Below are 21,109 nucleotides of genomic sequence, written 5' to 3'. Positions count from 1 at the left end.
AAAGTTCTCTGAAGCCATGTTCGGGAGTAGACGCAGAAGTACGTTTACTAGTAACAAGTACAGTGGTACCTCGGGTTACATACGCTTCAGGTTACAGATTCCGCTAACCCAGAAATATTACCTCAGGTTAAGAACTTTGCTTCAGGATGAGAACAGAAATCGTGCTCTGGCGACGCAGCGGCAGCGGGAGGCCCTTCAGGTTAAGCTAAAGTGGTGCTTCAGGTTAAGAACAGTTTCAGGTTAAGAACGGACCTCCAGAACGAATTAAGTACTTAACCCGAGGTACCACTGTATACTGGGACAGGTTCCTATAAAAGCAAGAAGCACCCCACCCCCCCGTGGGCACGATTGCATGGGGAGCTGATCCCTTTGTTTCTAGCTCTCTCAGGGGAACAGTTTATTGCTGGGAGCAGAAGGGAAACATTGCTGGGTATGAATCTTTGTCTGCATCAGCCATTACATGCCCACATACCACTTGTACTAGTCCTTTTTCTCCAATATACCATTGACAACATAGGAATGTTGTTCTCATTTTAATTATCGGGGTTTTTTTAAGCCCAAATGTTAGTATTGTGAGATGCTGAGGATGATTAAAGTAACACCATTCACACACAGCAGAATGCTGCAGTTGGCAGTGAGCTGTATGACAATTGCACTGCTGTGAAACAATGTAGTAGCACTCTTCTGGAACAATAATAATTGCCAAACAGTTATCAGAGTTTATCTGATATTTCTATGGTAACAAATCTCTTATTTCTACATCTATGTTCAGTACTACTTTTTTTTTTTAAGAAAAGCTGCCATCTGAATCTCTTTTATCTATCCTTTTAACTTTCAGTGTTTACTGCGGTGTGTAATGTTTTAGAGAAGTAGGCCGTAATAGCTTTCTTTGAACCTTCAAAGCAAGGTGCAAAGGGAACACTTGCACAGCAAATGCTTATTTGATGCTCAACAGCATATTTTTAATACACCATGAAACATGAAGGCATTGCTGCATGCAGGCTTACTGCATTTTGACATTCAGTTGCAGGACAAGTTTTTAACCAGAGGGTTGACAGGTTGGGGGTGGGGTAGTGAAGCGTATTTGTTGTTGCAATCAAAAGGAAATCTCTGTGCGAGTTTATCTGGTTAAAAAAAAAAGACAGGTGTATAATATCAGAATGCTGCAATTGGAAATCAAAGTTGTTGTTTTTTTAAAAAAAGTTTTGATAAATGAGGGCCAACTGTGGTAGAGTGTATTCCTCTTTTGAAGATGTAAGATTTAGAGATGATCCCTTGTTCTTTCCTCAATCATCATGTGTGAAAGTGAAAGTGAACGATCTTGAGGCCTTTTCATAATTAATGATACCTGATCATGACTTCATGCAGTCTATATAATTGGGTGCCTTTAGATAGTAATTTTGGTCCTCAGTAAAGGTAAAAAATCACCTCAGAGATCTATGCAGACTGTTTCTTCATTTTATCCTGAATATATAGAGATTGACACAATAATAATTTCTGTATTATTTTTGAGGTCAGTTTGGTTGCTTACTGGTTTTTGCTTTATCTTATGTGAAATTAGGCTGGTAATGGGATACTGTTTTGCCATATGCTTCGTTTCTCACTGCTGTACTGTGTTTACAGCAAAACAAACACAGCTGGAAGCAAAGCTAACTTTTCTTCTTCTTTGTGCATTTCTTTTTGTGTGTGTGTAAGCCTCATACCAGTGACCATTGGGTGGTGTTAGTTTGGCACTTCTTTTGTACTTGTATGATATGTTTTGAATTTTTATTTTTTTTTAAGTATTATTCCTGGTTCAAATCAGCATGAGAAAAACAAATTTAAAATGTTTAATTTGTTGCCTCGAAGTTTATCAAATCCCCCTTTTCAGCAAATTGATTTGGTGGGATTAAGTTGTACGTTAGAATGAAAATGCGATGTGCAAAGCCAACAAGTATAATGACATTCCATAATGAACTAAATTATATGGACAGGAGGGAGGTTCTGCTGCAATATCACAAAATGACTAAGCTCAAGTGATGTATAGTAATTGGATTACTTTAAAAATAAATATATTTCAAAAGGAGAAACTACCACATGGTTTTAGCCAGCAGGATTCTGTTTTATGCACCTTTACCATTTTTTTGTGGCTGTGCCCTCATGCTGACATAAATGGAAAAGATGAAGCCACAGTCTAGGTTCCAGTTCAGATGCTTTTGTTCCATAGCCTAAGATTAGGTAAACTTTAGGTTGAGGTGCATGTATAAAGTTTCGCCTAGGCTCAAACTTTTAAGCTGACTCATTTGAATTTGAGAAGCTGAAAACAGAATGTTTTAGACCCATGGACACATTTGTGTTTTTTTTGCTTTAGTGCCTTGGGTACCATCATGCACGACCACTTCTATCCACACACCCTAACCTGGATCAGCCAGAGAAAGATGGAGAAAAAGCACACATATACACAATATTTGTTTTTCCAAGGGATCTAAGTAAAAATCAAATCCGGTAGATTTAATTTGAGCCTTGAAAAGCATACAGTGGTATCTCGGGTTACATACGCTTCAGGTTACAGACTCCGCTAACCCAGAAATAGTGCTTCAGGTTAAGAACTTTGCTTCAGGATGAGAACAGAAATCATGCTCCGGCAGCGTGGCGGCACCAGGAGGCCCCATTAGGTAAAGTGGTGCTTCAGGTTAAGAACAGTTTCAGGTTAAGTACGGACCTCTGGAACGAATTAAGTACTTAACCCGAGGTACCACTGTATAGTTAAGTGGGAGATTTTCACCCTTCCAACTTCCTCCTTTAACAGTGTGTACTTTTCAAGAGGAAAAAGAAGTACCGTATTTTTTGCTCTATAAGACTCACTTTTTCCCTCCTGAAAAATAAGGGGGAATTTGTGTGCGTCTTATGGAGCGAATGCAGGCTGCGCAGCTATCCCAGAAGCCAGAACAGAAAGAGGGATTGCTGCTTTCACTGCGCAGCGATCCCTCTTGCTGTTCTGGCTTCTGAGATTCAGATTTTTTTTCTCTTGTTTTCCTTCTCCAAAAACCTGGTGCGTCTTGTGGTCTGGTGCGCCTTATAGAGAGAAAAATACGGTAACTATTCTCATCACCTCATGACCAAAGGCAGTGTGTAGGGAACTCAGAGCTTTCTTTGGGACCAACAGGAAGACCTCAAGGGCCACTGCACTCACAGCCACCACATTGGCTGCCGCTGCTGAACAATAAGCATTACTGAGCCTGGATACGACCCAAAAAGTCGATCTCAGAAAAGGTCTTTAGAAATTCCAAGCTTGGTCTGATGTGGTGTGTTTGGCCTATACATTAAAGTCCTATGCTAAGCTTAGTTTTGAATCTGTTGGTGGCTGGTGTAGTGAGTAAATGTGGAGATGAGTAAGACTGAAAGAAGCAGGGAGACTCTCTGATTTCAGCAAAGTAAAATGTTGTCTGGGTCATTGAGATATTAGACAAACATAGGTAATGCAGTGCTCTGTTAATTCCTTTAAAAGGAGTTGAAAGGAACTGCTGCTGTGTGATAGCATCAAGCAGTATCGCTGAGGGATATCTAATAGCTGATTATGCCATGCTGACACAGCAACTAGAGATTCTCCCCGCCCCCCCTCCTTGAAGCTTCTCAGCTTAATACAAAGTCACCTTCATGGGGTTTTTTTTGTACTGTTCCAAAGAATCTTACAGTGGCAGTGCTTGTGTAAATGGAATACTTAATATAACAATAAATATTTATATAGCCCATTTCAAGTTTTAAAATAGTTATTCACACGTTATCTCAGTAAGCCTCACAACAGCTCGTATTATCCCCATATTGTCAATTAGGATGATTTACCTAAGATGTCCTGTGAGTTCATGAATTTGTGATTTGGGACAGTATACAACAAACACGTCCTGTCAACACAAGGATTTCCCCATCCAGCCTCAGATCTTCTCTGGACATTTGGGGGAACCACTAGAAGAGGTTTAGGGGAGGAGATGGGGAAAGTCCTTTTGCACAAGTATTGAATTGAATTTTATTTTATTATTATGGTCACAGACCAGTTCCGGGTGCACAAGTATAAATCCAAAGTATAGAACCCTAGTACACTACCTACACCAGTTTGCATAATGCTTGGGCTTATATGCTTCTTTCTTCTTCTTTTCTGTCAAAAGCTTCTGCTTTTGATTTTATGTTACAGGTGGCACCCACTTTGCATGGGGGGGTGTCCGTTCCTGGCCCTCACACACGTCGGTGGAGTGCGCATAAGCCTGTTCCGCCCCATTCAGCCTTCTACCACGTCCAAAAGGACCCACACATCAATTGGATGTGTGCAAAATGGTCACTGCCTGAGATCATAGTTTCCCGTGATGATCAAACTTCAGGAATTGTGGCTTGTTTAACCTGTGTTGTGTTTGACAACCAACAAGAGCAAACCATGTTTTCAGATTCCGGTTTGTTTCCATCCCCTAGTTTAAACAGACCATAGTTCCCCAAGCTGGGAGAACATGGGCAATTCCTCCCTTTTATAGCTAGACTACACTACATCATCTTTAACTGTGTCTCTGGGTAACTATTTCCAATTACTTTCAATTAAGTTATAACTTCTAAACATTTTCTTCAAATCGTATCTGAAGGCGGGAATGTAAATATTGTATCCTCTTCAGCTGTATATAAGATGCTTTATGGCACATGCTTATAGTTCGTAGTAAAGAGCATTTTTAAAAGGTCTCTGCGGTGTATATGTTTAGTCTGAATAATAATTGGAAGCTTTTGTACACACACCAACAACTTTTCACTTCCATTGAAGGTTTCTCTCCCCCCCTTCCCCTTTATTGTAATGTTCTCTGCCACTCATAGGAATTCACAGCCACTGCCTAATCAATCTTATTTTCTTATTTTCTTATCCAACTGCATTCTTGTTAGTATTTCCACTAATGAAGAAATATTTCTAAAATTTTATGATGATTTTTTTTTTTAAATCAAGGATAAAGACCTTCCTAGTATAGAATATTGGAGCACAGATTCTTTTGCTCTGAACATGTTGCATACAGTGGGTTTCAGTGTGGTGTTAAACTGTTTGCAAATCAGGTGGCACTAAGATTTGCTTGCCTAATATTAACCTGCCAATGTTCAGCACATTCACTGATAGAATTCTTTTGTTCTCATGAACCCTACCTAATTTATAATTAATAAAGTGTGCTGTACATACCTATGCAAAGCAGATTCCTTGGATTCTCTTTTGCAGTTACAGAATGTTACCCAGAAATATACTCAAAGGGTTTGAGACTCGCTTCATGAGCGCTGTGACCTGCTCTGTTCCAGTCTTGCATGAATTTCTGCAGCAGGGACTTGTAAAGTTGCCAGCTGGGTGCCTGTAGATATCTTCAATTCATTAAGCATTACACTCTTGATTTAGCGGTTAGATAAGAGACTCAGTTTGAAAAGCTGTGCTTCATTCATTTTTTGGCTCCAGTGTGGTGCCTCCTAAGAGGTGACATTCTTGCCTGGAGAAAATAGCACTCCACTAATCATTTTAGCAATAGAAGGGATGTGTTGCAGCCTGCTTGCTTTAAACTAGAATTCAGTCCATTCACACTTCCAGTCCGCCTTCTGCATTATCTTGGAGCCCTTTAGGCACTTGTAAAAACCACACTAAATCTGGATTAATTAGTCCAGAATAAATCCATTCCCTGCTTCTGACCTAAATTGCTAACTTCTTATAATTGCAACTTCACACACTAGTGCTTCAGGCAATTCACCAGGATGCCTAAAATGTTTAGCAGGACAGAGTGCATCTTTATCCCAACTCCCAGTATGCCAGTTGTTTCTTGAAAGTTTAATTGAGCTGGAAGACTAAACCCACATAATTTTTTAAAAAATGGGTATCAAGTGACTTCAGTAGAAAATATCAGATCACGGTGCATTTCAAGCTAAGGCACTCATCATTGTAGGTTACAGTATGACATTAATAATAATAAAAATGAACTCAATCATACATATACATACTCAATTATCTTATTAATAGAGAGAAACAATTTAAAACATCCTGCAAACATGAGAAAATTGATAACCATATAAAGCTCCCATATAGTTTTTAATAACAGTTTTTGTATTTGGGAGAGAAGACTGCACCCTGTACATAATTCAGGAATAAGGGCAATTGTTAAGTAATTCAAAGTGTATATGTCTACTCAGAAGTAAGCCCCCTTGGGTTCAAGGGAACTTATTCCAAGTATGTTTGTATAGGATTGCAGCCTAAATTTATTTGATTTTTAGTTTGAATAAATATAATCTATTATTACTAGTTATTTTCTTAGTACTTACTAAAAACAGTGCTTGGTAAAAAGTCTTTCTACTGTTCTTAATGAACCCAAGTGGTTTTGGGGGTTTTGGACTAAGAAATGTATTTTTTTATATAGTTACAATTGAAAATTGAAGAATTCATAATTCTTGCTAACAAAGTATGTAAAAGGTTCCATTCTTTGCAACAACGTACAGCGTTATACACTGGATGTTAGTGAATTAAACCTGAAAGTGTCACTTCCATATCTATATAGGCCAAGCTAGACAGTGTAGTTAATGTATTTTGGTTTTATTATTTAAATAGTAACAGAGGAGAGGCAGGGAGATCAGTTCTGGGACTCCACCATGTTGAAAGTGTATGGCAGTGCACTTGGCCCCAGAGAGAAGGAAGATGATACAGCATGGCGATGCGGAGGGGAAGAATGAGAGGAATGAGGGGTGGGAAGTAGTGTCAGATACAGTGGTACCTCAGGTTAAGTACTTATTTCGTTCTGGAGGTCCGTTCTTAACCTGAAACTGTTCTTAACCTGAAGCACCACTTTAGCTAATGGGGCCTCCTCCTGCTGCTGCTGCGCCGCCAGAGCCCGATTTCTGTTCTTATCCTGAAGCAAAGTTCTTAACCTGAAGCACTATTTCTGGGTTAGCGGAGTCTGTAACCTGAAGCGGATGTAACCTGAAGCATATGTAACCCGAGGTACCACTGTATAGGGAAGGTTGCGAAGCAATGGGATGGATGGGGATGAGTTGATAGGGGCATTTGTTCTACGTGGAGAAGTAATTTTCCACAGGTAGATAACCAATATATTTTAAGTCAAGTGCATCTATTCAACTTTCTTTGGCAGCCAGCCACATACTGTTTCTAACAGGATATGTGCTTTCAAGGAATAGGGGGAAAGGAACTTGTAAGAGGACAAAGATGCTGGCAGTCAAACGCAGTCTGTTAGAAGCCTCTGTTTCTAAATCCACCATGTCTAAAACTGGCAGCTGGAAAGCAGAGCAGAATCACAATAGTGCAGTAATGTTGTTTTATCTTCTTAAACTCTTTATTTAGTCAAATAAATCCGTTTCTGTGCCTGGAAAGTTCTGATGAGACTCCCAGAATATAGCAGCCACTTTCCTCTGGAAGGACCTAGCAATTATTTTATTCTTTTCAGGTACCTTCTTGTTTCAATAGATAGATGTTTAGCTGTCCCAACAACATACAGATTCTTGAAATTTAGCAATTTAAAGTCTCTCAGACGCCTATGTGGAGAGGCCATGTGGGGAAACATTGAAAGTGGGTAATGCATGAAGCACAGGAACCTTGTGATAAGATGGGAGTTCTCATAATATTACATTGGTGGATACTTTCCTTGCTTCTTTACTGTACTTTGCTATGTACAAGCCTGCAACTGAAATAATTTTGTGTTGTTATATGTGTGGCTTGTGATGAATAATGCATTTTTTAAAATATCTATATATATATATTTTGGAGATTTCTCTCCTAAAGAGATGTGCCATAAGGCAGATGATGCATTAGAATTCTAATAAGGTAAACAATGTTGTGACACTGTAGTGCTAATCAGATGATATACCTGTACAAGGAATGACAAGGTGAGTAAGTGCTGTAGAGCTGCGTGTGTCAGCCATGAATGCTGCACCATCAACCCTCCTGTGTTGAGCAGGAAGGTCTAAAGGGACCTTCTAAGAGCAGTCAGCTGAACATGCTTAGGAGCCTCCTCGTGATCAGGAACCTGGATAACACAGCAGGTCTCTGCATAACAGTTGCTGGGAATCTCAAGTGGGAAGAGTGTTGTTGCACTCACATCCGACTTTGAGCTTCCCGTGAACACCTAGCTAGCCACTGTGAGTACGGAGTGCTGGACTATGGGCCTTTGACCTAATCCTGCAGGGGTCTTCTTCTTGTGTTCCTCTTGTGTCAGTTGTGCTTAGAAGACACATTCATACCTTTCTATAATATAAGAAACTTATGGGGTATGCATGGTAGGGACAGGATTGTTGGGGGCAGGAGGTGACATTCCCCACCCCTGTGTTAGCATTCTCTGTACAGATAATTTTGTGAGAAGAACCTACTCAAGACTCCTTGACTGAGAATGTGGTAGCAATACGCATGCATGAATTTGAGGTATTCTGGATGATGGAGTGAGTTAAAATGTGGGGATAAACAAAGCAAGAAAACAAACTTCTCGGCTTTCTTAGCAGGAATCAAAGCAATATATACTGAGCAGTTTGCAAGAATATTAGTAAATAATAATCTCTCAGATTATTAAATAAAGAAGGGAACTAGACAAGGCTGCCCTCTATCCCCATTATTGTTTATTACAACGTTGGAAATACTGTTGCAGAATATAAGGGGAAACAAAGATATTAAGGGTATAGAACTAGGGCGTAGAACTTATAAATTAAAGGCTTTTGAGGAAGGTGTGGTCTTAACAGTGGAACAACCTAACGTAAGCATTCCCAAGGTTTTTAGAGGAAATTAAAAAGTTTGGAAAAGTGGCAGGCTTTAAAATAAATGTAGAAAAGACTAAAATGTTGATTAAAAACATAGATGAGCAGTCGAAAGAGATTTTGGAAAGGTTGTCTGGCCTAAAAATAGGTAAAAAAAAGAAGTATTTGGGGATTTGGCTGACAGTGAGAAATCTCAACATATTTCAAGATAATTATATTAAACTGTGGAAAGACATTAAAAAAGAGGTAGAGATATGGGAAAGAATTATTTCCCTATTAGGTAGAATTTCAGCCATTTAAATGAATGTATTACCTAAGATGTTTTTATTCCAGTTGATCCTTTTGTCAACAACTTAAACTGCCTCAGAATGGAAAAAAGATATTTCTAAATTTGGCAGGGGAAAAAGTCTAGGATTAAACATAAAATTTTGATTGATAAAAAAAAGAGGAGGCTTTGCTCTGCCAGACTTCCAATTGTATTATGGGGCAGCTTGTTTATGTTGGTTAAAAGAATGGATTGTATTGGAAAATTCATATATTTTAGACTTGGAAGGCCATGATTTAAAGTTTGGCTGGCATTCATGTCTTTGGTATGGAAAAGCAAAAATTTATAAAAGTTTTGCAAACCACATCAGGATAAATTTGTATAGAGTTTGGTACAAACCCTTATGGTTATCACCCATTGAAGCAATCACAATCAAGAGAATTAACATGTGTCAGGGAACTGACATCAGAGGCACGGGAGAAGGAGAGGGTCTCTGATTCTGCAGGAGAAGGTCCCAGCGCTAGGGGGAGACTCAGCTGGGAAGAAGGGGAAGAGAATGAGTGTAACACCAGGGATCCAGGAGAGCAACAGGACAGGGAGGTGCAGGGGCTCCAGGACTCTTCGTTGGAAGTTAGTGAGGAGAGCCCAAGCACCCCGCTGCCCACGCCCACCCTGCGCAGGAGACTCCCGCGCAGTGAGAGGCTGAGACGATTGGGCGTCAAACAACTCTTATGTTGGCAGCGGTTTAAGAAACGCCCACAGACAGATTCTACGAGTGACTAAGGGCAGCCACGCTGAGATGGGCTGTGCAGTCCGGAGGGTTTAACCAGGCAATCCGATGCTCAAACGGGGCAGGATTACGCACGAGTAACTCCCAACCACTACAACATGGATAGGCAATGGGCCACAACAGAGATCTGTTGGAATTCACAGGGAGCGGACCTAGATTGAAACCAATGGAAAAGTAAGGAGCTTAATTATGGATTGGTTACAGTATCATCAAATATATGATATGTTCAAATTAGATTTAAAAAATGGGTTTCCGGATCAAAGCTCACAGTTTGAAAGAGAACTATTATGGAATAAGGATAAACTATTGTAAAAAATGTATAACATTATTGGAATAGGAAAAGAAAGATGCGTTAGTCAAAGCTTTAAGGACACACTGGGCAATGGACATAGGACATAACATAGACATAAACTTCTGGGGGAAACTCTGGAAGAATTATTTGAAATTTACCACATGTTATACTTTGAAAGAGAATTATATGAAAATGATGCATAGATGGTATTTAACTCCGAGTATGTTGGTTAAGATGTACAAAGTAGGATTAGATCTGTGTTGGAAATGTTCTCATTAAAAGTGTTTTTATTTTGGTGATGCAAAGCATCAAATTAGTGGCATATTTATTATTTTATTACCTTTCCGAATAGAAATTGCTTGAAGACAGGTTACATGTAGCAATGCATTTTTTGAAACTCACAGTAAACAAAATCAACATGCAACAAGTCATCAAGACTTCTCACTGAAGAAATGGGAAACCGGGATAGGATTTGAGGTGGTCCTTCCCCTAGATAAGCCTGTGTTGGGTTCCTTCTTCTATAAGGCTATTTAGCCACTAAAAGGAAATCTAAAATAAAGTGATTTCTGTTCTAAAATTGTACTATTTTCAAGAAATCGGTTCGGTTAATACCCTTTTGAGCTCACATATTGTATAGAATTTTTATCTCATACAAACACATTTTGATTAATTTGGTAATTCCTTGGAATGTCAATTAAGTCTGTATTCTGCCAGTATATTGGTCCTGGCTTTTGATACCTCGAGTGATCTTTACAGTCAATAGAATATTCATAGCTCTTTTTTTCATTTAAATATCACAGCCGTTCTCTGTTTAATTAAGTTCTGCTCTGTTATTGTCCTCCTGTTAGATGAAACTTTTTAAACAGAAGCAATAAGGCTGTTACTTCAGGGTGTGATGAGAGCTAGGCTTAAAAATGCCATATGTACGTTGTGGATTTTAAAACTGGCCAAGGCATAGGTTCCACACACTGTTTGTCAGGCTACCTGGCACCTGCATAAGCTCACATTTTGAATTGTAATATTGGTGATATTTTATACATGCCAAACAAACCAGCAGACTCCGCAGTGCCAAGCAAAATTAATGTGATGCTAATACTGCTTGTGGACACAGCTGGGCCACTGGTTGAAGCTGATGGAAGACACTCTGAGCCACTGAGGCCACCTGAGCCTCAAGTGACATCAATGGATTCAGAAGTACCCCCAAGCCACTCCTTCACAGGGAGTCTAACCCCATCAAGAGCAGACCACCTCCCATCCATCTGTGGTTGCGCCCAGAATGGGGGACTTCAGCCTAGGGAGGTTTAGTTGGCTCCCTGCTTGACGCTTTTGCATCACCTTGTGAAGGCTTGTTATTATTCCGACAGGCATTTGTCTTCCCAGGTGGCTGGTTGATTTTGTTTACTTTTGTTAATTATTTATATTTTTTAAAATAATATTTTATTAGGTTTTATCAATAGAAAAGTTTAGAAAAATACAAAAACGAAAAAGATACAAAATTACAAAATACAAAAATACATTGAAATTACAGAGTCATGAGAAATTGAAACCAAAAGTACAAGATTGGCTCCATTATTACCAAATAATGGAGGTTTACAAACAAGATAGGAAAATTGGCTTCCAGGTGGAAAAATCAAAATTAGAGGCCCCTCGACTGTCCTCGGGTCCAGTATTGGACCACTTTGACCGGATATCTCCAGCCGATGTGGACAGATTCCTCCAAGCTGGAAAGCCCACCACCTGTCCTCTTGACCCGTGCCCGTCATGGCTGATTAGAGCGTGTCCAGACGAGGTGCGGGGCCCCCTGGGGGATATCATCAATTTGTCCCTTGGCACCGGGATATTCCCAGGGGAACTGAAGGAGGCGGTGGTGCGTCCGCTCTTAAAGAAAACATCATTAGATCCCTCAGATCTATCCAATTACCGCCCGGTCTCGAATCTTCCATTCCTGGGTAAGGTGATTGAGAGAGCGGTTGCTGAACAGCTTGGTAGGTTTCTGGATGAAACATCTGCTCTGGACCCATTCCAGTCCGGCTTCCGCGCTGGTCATGGGACCGAGACGGCTCTGGTCGCCCTAACAGATGATCTCCGCAGGCAGCTGGATCGAGGCGGGTCAGGGCTGCTGATTCTTCTAGATCTGTCAGCAGCCTTTGACATGGTCGATCACGAACTCCTGGACCACCGCCTTGCCGACGTGGGGATCCAGGGCACAGTCCTTCAATGGCTGCGCCCGTTTCTCTCTGGTCGGGGACAGAGGGTGGCGCTTGGGGGGGGAATTGTCATCACGCCACTCCTTGGTGTGTGGAGTGCCTCAGGGTGCAATTCTCTCCCCGATGCTTTTTAACATCTTTATGCGCCCCCTCGCCCAGCTTGTCCGGAGTTTTGGGCTGGGTTGCCATCAGTATGCTGATGACACCCAACTCTATCTGTTGATGGATGGCCATCCTGACTCGGCCCCAGACACACTGACCAGATGTCTGGAAGCTGTGGCTGGATGGTTACGTGGGAGCCGGTTGAAGTTAAATCCTTCGAAGACAGAGGTCCTCTGGCTGGGGCGGGACGATATGGGATCGAGGGGGCAACTCCCATCTCTTGCGGGGGTGCAATTAGTGCCAGCACTGGCCGTTAAGAGTTTGGGTGTAATCTTCGATACCTCCCTTTCTATGGAGTCGCAGATTACAGCTATAACAAAGGCGGCATTTTTTCATCTCCGCCAAGCTAAGCAGTTGGCCCCTTATCTCTCTCATCCTGACCTAGCCACTGTGATCCATGCGACGGTCACCTCCAGACTGGATTATTGTAACTCGCTCTACGTGGGGCTGCCCTTGAGACTGACCCAGAAACTCCAGCGGGTGCAGAATGCCGCGGCGAGACTCCTTATGGGGTCTTCGCTGCGAGACCACATTCATCCGGTATTATACCAGCTGCACTGGCTCCCGGTGGAGTACAGGATCAGGTTTAAGGTGCTGGTTTTAACCTTTAAAGCCCTATACGGCCTAGGACCCTCGTACCTACGGGACCGCCTCTCCTGGTATGCCCCACAGAGAAACCTACGGTCTGCAAATAATAACATCCTCAAGGTCCCAGGCCTCAGAGAGGTTAGGCTGGCCTCAACTAGAGCCAGGGCCTTCTCGGCTGCAGCCCCAAACTGGTGGAATGCTCTGTCAAAAGAGACTAGGGCCCTGCGGGACCTGACATCTTTCCGCAGGGCCTGCAAGACAGAGTTGTTCCGCCAGGCCTTTGGTCAGGGCGCAGCCTGACTCCCTCCTCTGGCAACCTGCACATAATTCTGCTTAATTGGTTGCCATCAATTTGATTTAATTAATTTTTATAATGAAATATTTTTAGATTGTGTGATTATTTGACTGATTATTTGATTGTTGTTAGCCGCCCTGAGCCCGGCTGTGGCTGGGGAGGGCGGGATATAAATAAAATTTATTATTTATTATTATTATTAAGAGACTGAACTGTTAGAACCCAATACTAAGAATCTGTCAAGAATGTATAACTTGCTGCTGAAATGGAATACACAAGATGAAACAGTTAAATCGACTATGATTAAGTGGGCACAGCACATTGGTCATAACATTATGTTTGCTGACTGGGAATGGTTGTGGAACACCGGTATTAAATTCACGGCATGTAATGCCTTAAAGGAAAATATCATGAAAATGATTTACAGATGGTACATGACCCCAGTCAAGCTAGCGAAAATTTACCATTTGCCTGATAATAAGTGTTGGAAATGTAAAGAAACTGAAGGTACTTTCTATCACCTCTGGTGGACATGCCCGAAGATTAAGGCTTTCTGGGAAATGATATATAATGAAATGAAAAAGGTACTTAAATGCACTTTCCCTAAGAAACCAGAGGCCTTTCTCTTGGGCATTGTCGGCCAATTGATGTCAAAGAGAGACAGAACTTTCTTTATGTATGCTACAACAGCAGCAAGAATACTTATCGCAAAGTACTGGAAGACACAAGATCTACCCACCCTGGAAGAATGGCAGATGAAAGTGATGGACTACATGACATTGGCTGAGATGACTGGCAGAATCCGTGATCAGGGAAAGGAGATGGCGGAAGAAGAATGGAAGAAATTTAAAATCTATCTTAAGGACTATTATAAATTCGATGAATGTTAGAATGTCGAGGTTTTGAGAAAGAAAGGGTTACAGCGATATAAGATTAGACTGAAGGAAAGATTAAGAGGACAGAGGCTTGACAGAAATTCTAGAAGTTGCTAAAAAACTTTGGACATTGGGATGCAGAAAGGGGAGGTATGGGGGAGTCTGAGAAACAAGGTTTACGAAAAAAGGTTATGAAACTATACGTGTTTGTATGTCTTTTTATATGTTTGTATTGTTTTAAAAATTTTGTAAAACCAATAAAAAATTTATAAAAAAAAACAAAATACAAAAATACAGACATTAAACACAAAAATAGAAAAAGAAAAAACACATACAAAAGAAAAACAAAAATTCCCTCTTTCTTAATTTCTCATCTTTAGTTAACTTATTTTCCTGACTTCCTCACGTCTCCCATTTTTGTATCCCTTTTAGAAGTTGGTTCAGCAAATTCATGTCCTATTAGTTTATCTATTATTAATCCCATCTTACATTTTACCTTGTTGCTAGAACCCCTTCAATTCATTTCTTTTTTTAAAAAATATTTTTATTACATTTTTCAAATACAAAGTCAGAAATATGAGAAAAAAGGCAAGAAAAAGAAAAAAAGAAAAAGAAAAAATCCAACTTTCCAAAGCTTTTTTATACAACCAACTGGACTTCCCCACATCTCCCACACCCTGCATTCTTTACAATAAAAATATCAGCAAATTATTACCTTGTTTCATGTCTTATTTTGTACCTTTCAAATATTATATTTTTAAGTTTAAGATACTTTTTATCAATTTCTTATACCTTAAATTAAATATAATATTACTTTAAGATTCAACTTTTTCTTACTTATAACTTAATTTCCTGTTTCGCCAAATCTGGTTGCTGAAGCTAAAATTTCCAAATCGTGCAAATTCTTAGCATTCATACAACTTATAATATTTTTGTAAATAGTCCTTAAATTTTTTCCAGTCCTCTTCCATTGTTTCTTCTCCCAAATCTCGGATTCTGCCCGTCATTTCAGCCAGTTCCATGTAGTCCATCAATTGCGTCTGCCACTCTTCCAGTGTGGGTAAATCTTTTGTCTTCCAGTATTTTGCGATGAGTATTCTCGCTGCTGTAGTTGCATACATAAAAAAAGTTCTGTCCTTCTTTAACACTTTCTGGCCGACAATGCCCAAGAGGAAGGCCTCTGGTTTCTTGGGAAAGGTATACTTAAATACCTTTTTTAACTCATTGTAGATCATTTCCCAGAAGGCCTTCACTCTTGGACAAGTCCACCAGAGGTGAAAGAATGTCCCTTCAGCCTCCTTACATTTCCAACATTTATTATCAGACAGGTGATATATTTTTGCAAGCTTGACTGGGGTCATGTACCACCTATATATCATTTTCATAATATTTTCCTTCAGGGCATTGCATGCCGTGAATTTCATTCCGGTGGTCCATAACCTTTCCCAGTCTTCAAACATGATGTTATACCCAATATCCTGAGCCCATTTTATCATGGCTGATTTGACTGTCTCATCCTGAGTGTTCCATTTAAGCAGCAAGTTATACATTCTCGAAAGTACCTTAATCTTTGGTTCAAGCAATTCAGTCTCTAGTTTCGATTTTTCCACCTGGAATCCTATTTTTTTTATGAACCCCTTCAATTCATTTCAATGTCATCAGCATTCAAAAATTTTACAATATTTCTGCAAATAAGTTTTAAATTTCCTCCAATCTTCTTCCACCAACTCTTCTCCCTGGTCTCGGATTCTGCCAGTCATTTCCGCCATCTCCATATAGTCTGTTAATTATTATTTTTTAACTTGCTCTCTCTTTTCTCCCAGTATAATTCAAAATATCATGGTTTTATTGTTTTGTATTTTTTACTGACGTAAGCCACCTTGAGTGACTCCTTTGAGACAGAAGTATGGATATAAATGAAATAAACCAGCCAAATATTCTGAGCTCTATCCGATTTCCCACATATTTTCCTCTTGTGAAATATGTCTAGGCATCTATTAAAGGGATTGTTTTGTGGTTTCTCTCTCTCTCTCTCTCTCTCTCTCTCTCTCTCTCTCTCTCTCTCTCTCACACACACACACACACACACACACACCAGCAAGGTATCACTATGCTCAGTACAAAGTATGCCTCTTGTATTGGTTGGCATTCCAGTGTGTATCCTCAGGCAACCATATACGTTTTCAGGAGTTCAAAAACAGTGAATAGATTTTTACAAAATGAAGTGAATATTTGTTTTGAATTAAATATGTCTGCCCTCTGTTTGCACCCAATTGGTTTGAACCCTGTCCCTGGATTTTTGGAAACTGTTTCTCTTACATCGACTTAGCCTTTCCACCCTTTCTTCTTGATTTGCATTATCATTATTGCTGTCATTTGTAACAACTGATTGTCCCCTGAACGTTTTGTAATAGTGGCATATTGTTTGTTTTCTCTAGGTTTTACTTTTTACTGTGTGGATGCTGAAAATGAAGTTCATGAATTTGCCAGGATGCCATGAAGCTATAGTAGGTGCTTCTTTCTTTCCCATTGTACCTCTTATATGCCAGATCCATATGTGTACATGTGAAACCATATGGCTTCATTCCTAGGCTTAAATCAAGACTTTGGCTCTACAAATAGAAAGAGAGGGAGGTGACCTTGGCTGGTTTTCCTCTTCCACTGCAGCCTGTTGCATTGCATTCTCTGAAAACATGCTCTGGAGAGTTGGGGAACAGTGTGGGAAATGACACTGAGGACTGCAGGAAGAGAGAGGAATAGTCAAGTGTTGCCTCCCACTCCTTCAGCCCCCAGGATCCCCCTGCTGGTCCAGAAGCCTTTGGGGTGTAATGAAGAAAAGAATGGGCATTCCATTTGTGGAAGGGAATTCTGGCTCCAACCCATAGGATGGGGAAGTGGTTTAGGCCAGCAGGCCAGATCTTTACCTCCTTACTCCTGTGTCCCAACTTCGACAGATGGACAGGATGTCAGTCAACTGATGGTACAGTGACATCTTGGTTGGAAGTCCTGCTACCTCCCTCCCTGCCTTGCAGGCCTTTTCCCACCTAGCCAGGAGGGTAGGTCCTTGACTGATTCCAGCTACGAAAGCTGAGGCTGCTGAACAGTATTGTGGTCTGGGGGTTGTTTAGGAGGGTTGTTGGCGGGGATTAGTGCTGCTGCTTATATTTTATATTTTTATTTTGGAGTTTAGGATCTATGTGGAAGTTGTTTGATTTTGTTGCATACTTTTTGAAGTTTTATTTATTGTTTATGTCTAGTTTTGTTATATTTGTAGTTAGGTAGTTTTTATACGTTGTAAGCCACCTTGAACATGGTTTTAACTTTGGAAAAGTGGCATACAAATAAAATGACTGATTGACATCAGGTGGTTTGTTTTCCTTTTCTTACATGGTTTGACATCGAACTGTATGAGCCAATGTATAGGGCTTTGCAGGCACCACCAATCAGCTGATTGCCAGTGCTTACCAATCCCCGTTGTGCTGTTTCAGGCAGCGACCATCATGGTGCTTGTAGGCACAGCTGATAGTTGGCTCTTGCAACTCCCTTCTGTACAATTGCAATGATCACCTATTAGCTGATTGGTACCATTTGCAAAGGTACAGGGTTTCTCAGGCACCTTTACCTGTCCCACACCTGACAATACCTTGTGGACCAAATTAGACCTGTGGGTAAAAGGTTCCTCATCAGTGCCATGGTATATGATTAATTTAATTACTGTGTGTTGTTCTAGTGAGCTGTAGAACATACTAAAATACATATTTTTGTTGGGTTCAATTTAAGTCTGGACATCTAAAATAATATCTGGGTTCATCAGCAAGAAGGTTGATTAATTTCACCTTCTGTGAAATAGCACACTGCTCAGGCAGTTCACTTGAAATGCAAATCTTTTTATTTTTAGCAAACAATCCCTCACAGGGGAATGTGGGTGTAATTGTCAAATCTAGCAAAGGACTGCTATTAAGCCAACTGCAACAGCAGGTGTTGGGTGGAATCTCCTCCAGCTCTTACCAACTATTGTGCTGATTTTTCATTCTTAAGATAGCCAGATGAAGCTCAAACAAAAAGGAAGGTGTTTCATGTATTCTTCCTTTCCTCCCTTATTTATTTTGATTGTTTGGGAGAAGGTTCTCTCTCTACCTTGAGGTTTTGAGTCTTACTGATTTCCTCTTCTGTATTTATGAAAGCAAAATTAGTCTGTGCGGTAAAGTTGGGACAATTGATTTTGAAGAAGGGACTTTAATTAGACATATGAAAATGAATTTTTAGTACTGAGCCTGGGGGCCTGTTGGCTGCATCAGTGCCAGGAGGATACAGTTGCTGGAGTTACCTTCTTTCTCTGTCTGCTTCCCATGCACTTCCTGTAGTGTGCTTTGTGTAGGTCAGGTGTTTAACGTGTGTGTATTGTCTAAGAATATACTAGCCATATTTAGAACTGTCAGAATTTCAGTGCATTTATATTCTGGGCCAAAGTATACGGTTCCTTCCAAAGGTGGTAGGATATCCTCCAGAAGACCATAACCTTTAGATCATTTTCGTCCCCCTCTTACACCAGAGGACAGGGCTTAGAGCTTCTCTTGGCCCATGCTTTGGAAAGCCCCAGCTCATTATAGGATAGGATTGAGGATATCTTTCTGTTTCTCTCTTTGCCATGTCCTCCACCTTCCTTCCTTCCTTCCTTCCTTCCTTCCTTCCTTCCTTCCTTCCTTCCTTCCTTCCTTCCTTCCTTCCTTCCTCTTTCTCTGTGACTTATAAAGCAGAAAAAACCTGTCTCCTGCCTCTGTTCTTCCAACCTCACCCTCCTGACATGGGTGGGGAGAAAAACAGCCTCAGCATCTCTTCCAGCCTCACCACAGGAGGCTTTGCACTAGTAGACATGTTTCTGCTTGTGCATGAAGAGCACCTGAGTCCTACAACACTGATTCCTCCAACACAGTGCAGGCCCCTCTGCCCCCAAAAGCTTCTCTTGCTCTTGGGGATAACAGAATGGGATATGCCATAGTGGGCTAGTGGGGTTGGGGACTTGATGAAAATGACTATTTCAGCAGAAGCAGCTAGCCAGAAGTCCACTAAAGAATCTTGACTCTTGGACTCTGCTGTTTTTGCAATTTCTGATGACACCTCTGCTGTCCTACTTGCAGCATTTATAGTAATTGTGGCCTAGCATGTTTTTGAACCCATCCTGACTTGTACCTCCTGCTCCCAAAGTTTCCAGAACTAAAATTGCTGCTATAGAAGATATTGTCTATACAAACTTTGTAGCTTCTTCTGTGAATGCAGTGTAGAAACTGCACTTTAAGATAAATTTGATGAGCTCTCCTTGATTTTATAAGAGGTGTTTTATATTTTTCATCTGTTCAGTAGCACGTCAGGTCATTTCCTCCGCTTCTCCAAAATGTTTGGACTATGCTTCCAATTTTGGATAGGCTTTCTTTTCATTCTCTTGGCATTGTATTCCCCAAGCAATGCTCATAGCTTCTGCTGTTGCTTTAATCAGTCTAGCTATCAGTATTACAACACAAGGTCAAACCCTACCTGAAGTTGGGGCAGGGGCAAGGTGAGATGCAAAGCAGGTGCTGATGTTCAATATCTCCTCCTACAAGACCAGAGGGCAGTGTGCCAGCTGAGTTTGCTCTGGAATGGAAAAAGATTATTCAGGAACAGGTGATTCTAAACATCATTCTAAGAGATTGTGTTGTCAAAGTTTGAGATGGTACTCAGAGAGTGTTTGAGGTCTTCCCACTTGCAGAGTTTCTTCCAAAGCCACAGCTAATGGAAAAGTTGCTATAAACTCAAGCCAAGTGACAGACACTTAGGAAGTTACTGGCATCTATTTTATAGTATGTGTGTTTTTTCTGATTCCTGGAAAAAAACATATTAAACTTCAAACTGTTAAACAAAATTGTCAGATTCTGGTCCTTTCACATACAGTATAGACCCTATCACTGATTGACTGATAGACTTTCAACCAGGCTTCTGCATAGTCTGATCAGACCTATTCACAGGAGGTTTCTCCATTTCTGCATCAACAATCAGCACTCTCTAATATTGTGGCTTGCACTATGATCTTTCTACCTTACCCTCTCTGCCTGTCCCAGAAAATTAACCAATATTCTGGTTTAGATAGTAGCTCATCTCCACTAAATGACTATTCACATATATCCTTTTCTAAATTATCTTCTCATCAACATAGCATCGTATCAGGAGCTCATACTAGAGGACATTGATCAACTGGGAAAATAGCCAGATGCAACCAGTTTATCCAGCACCCAGGAATTATTATAGGCCCAGTAACCCACAAAATATTTGTCCACAGGTAGTGATCACTCGCTATTCTTGCTTGTCAATTGATTTAGGACAGTCAGGAGTGTCATGATCTTGGGTACTGAGCCTTTTTAATTCAATAGTCCCATGCACTGAAATTCTTCCATGAATTCTTCTCTACTCTGGAAAATCCCATGTATGGGAGAGACACCATAGTCCTAGGGATTGTCTCTTCTTCTTTTTCTACATATCTGCTTCCTATTCTGAGGTGGGAACACAGCCCACATCAGAACGTGGAACAGGAAATAGCAGGGACATCAGAATGTGGAACAGGAAATAGCAAGAACAACTCAGACCCAGTTAGCTAGATGGAATTATTTAACTTGAACATGTTTTCAAGTAATGCTTGAAACCATGAACCAGTTTTTGAATTGGCTAATAACAAAGATCCCGAAGAATAACCATATGTCTGCCTCTGATACATGAGCAAAGTTCTCCTTTCTGTTTGGCAAGATGATAGACAACCAGCTCACAAAATGATTTCATTCACATTTGATAAATGGTTATCTGATTCCACTCTTATGTTGCTGAATATCTTCCTTGATAATGTGATCATGATAGTTTGCTGTACTATATTGTTGTACTTTCAC

General features: G+C 40.5%; 1 protein-coding gene and 1 long non-coding RNA gene across 9 annotated transcripts in view; one reads left to right on the top strand and one right to left on the bottom strand.

Moving 5' to 3' along the window:
* SIPA1L1 (signal induced proliferation associated 1 like 1) overlaps nt 1-21,109 on the top strand; it is a 175,446-nt gene that overhangs the window by 72,855 nt on the left and 81,482 nt on the right. For 7 of the 8 annotated variants that reach the window (XM_081185846.1, XM_081185845.1, XM_081185843.1 and 4 more), the window contains one exon: nt 16,637-16,705. The exons of the other annotated variant lie outside the window; for it this stretch is intronic. The gene's annotated coding sequence lies outside the window, so the exon portion shown is untranslated. The remainder of the gene's footprint in view (nt 1-16,636; nt 16,706-21,109) is intronic. 8 annotated transcript variants of the gene reach the window in all.
* The window catches only part of LOC308583009, a 65,482-nt gene that overhangs the window by 101 nt on the left and 44,272 nt on the right, over nt 1-21,109 (bottom strand). The window lies entirely within an intron of this gene.

The sequence above is a fragment of the Podarcis bocagei genome (genome assembly GCF_964188305.1).
Source record: "Podarcis bocagei genome assembly, chromosome: 1".
Lineage (NCBI taxonomy): Eukaryota > Metazoa > Chordata > Lepidosauria > Squamata > Lacertidae > Podarcis > Podarcis bocagei.
This window is presented reverse-complemented; position numbering and strand designations above follow the sequence as displayed.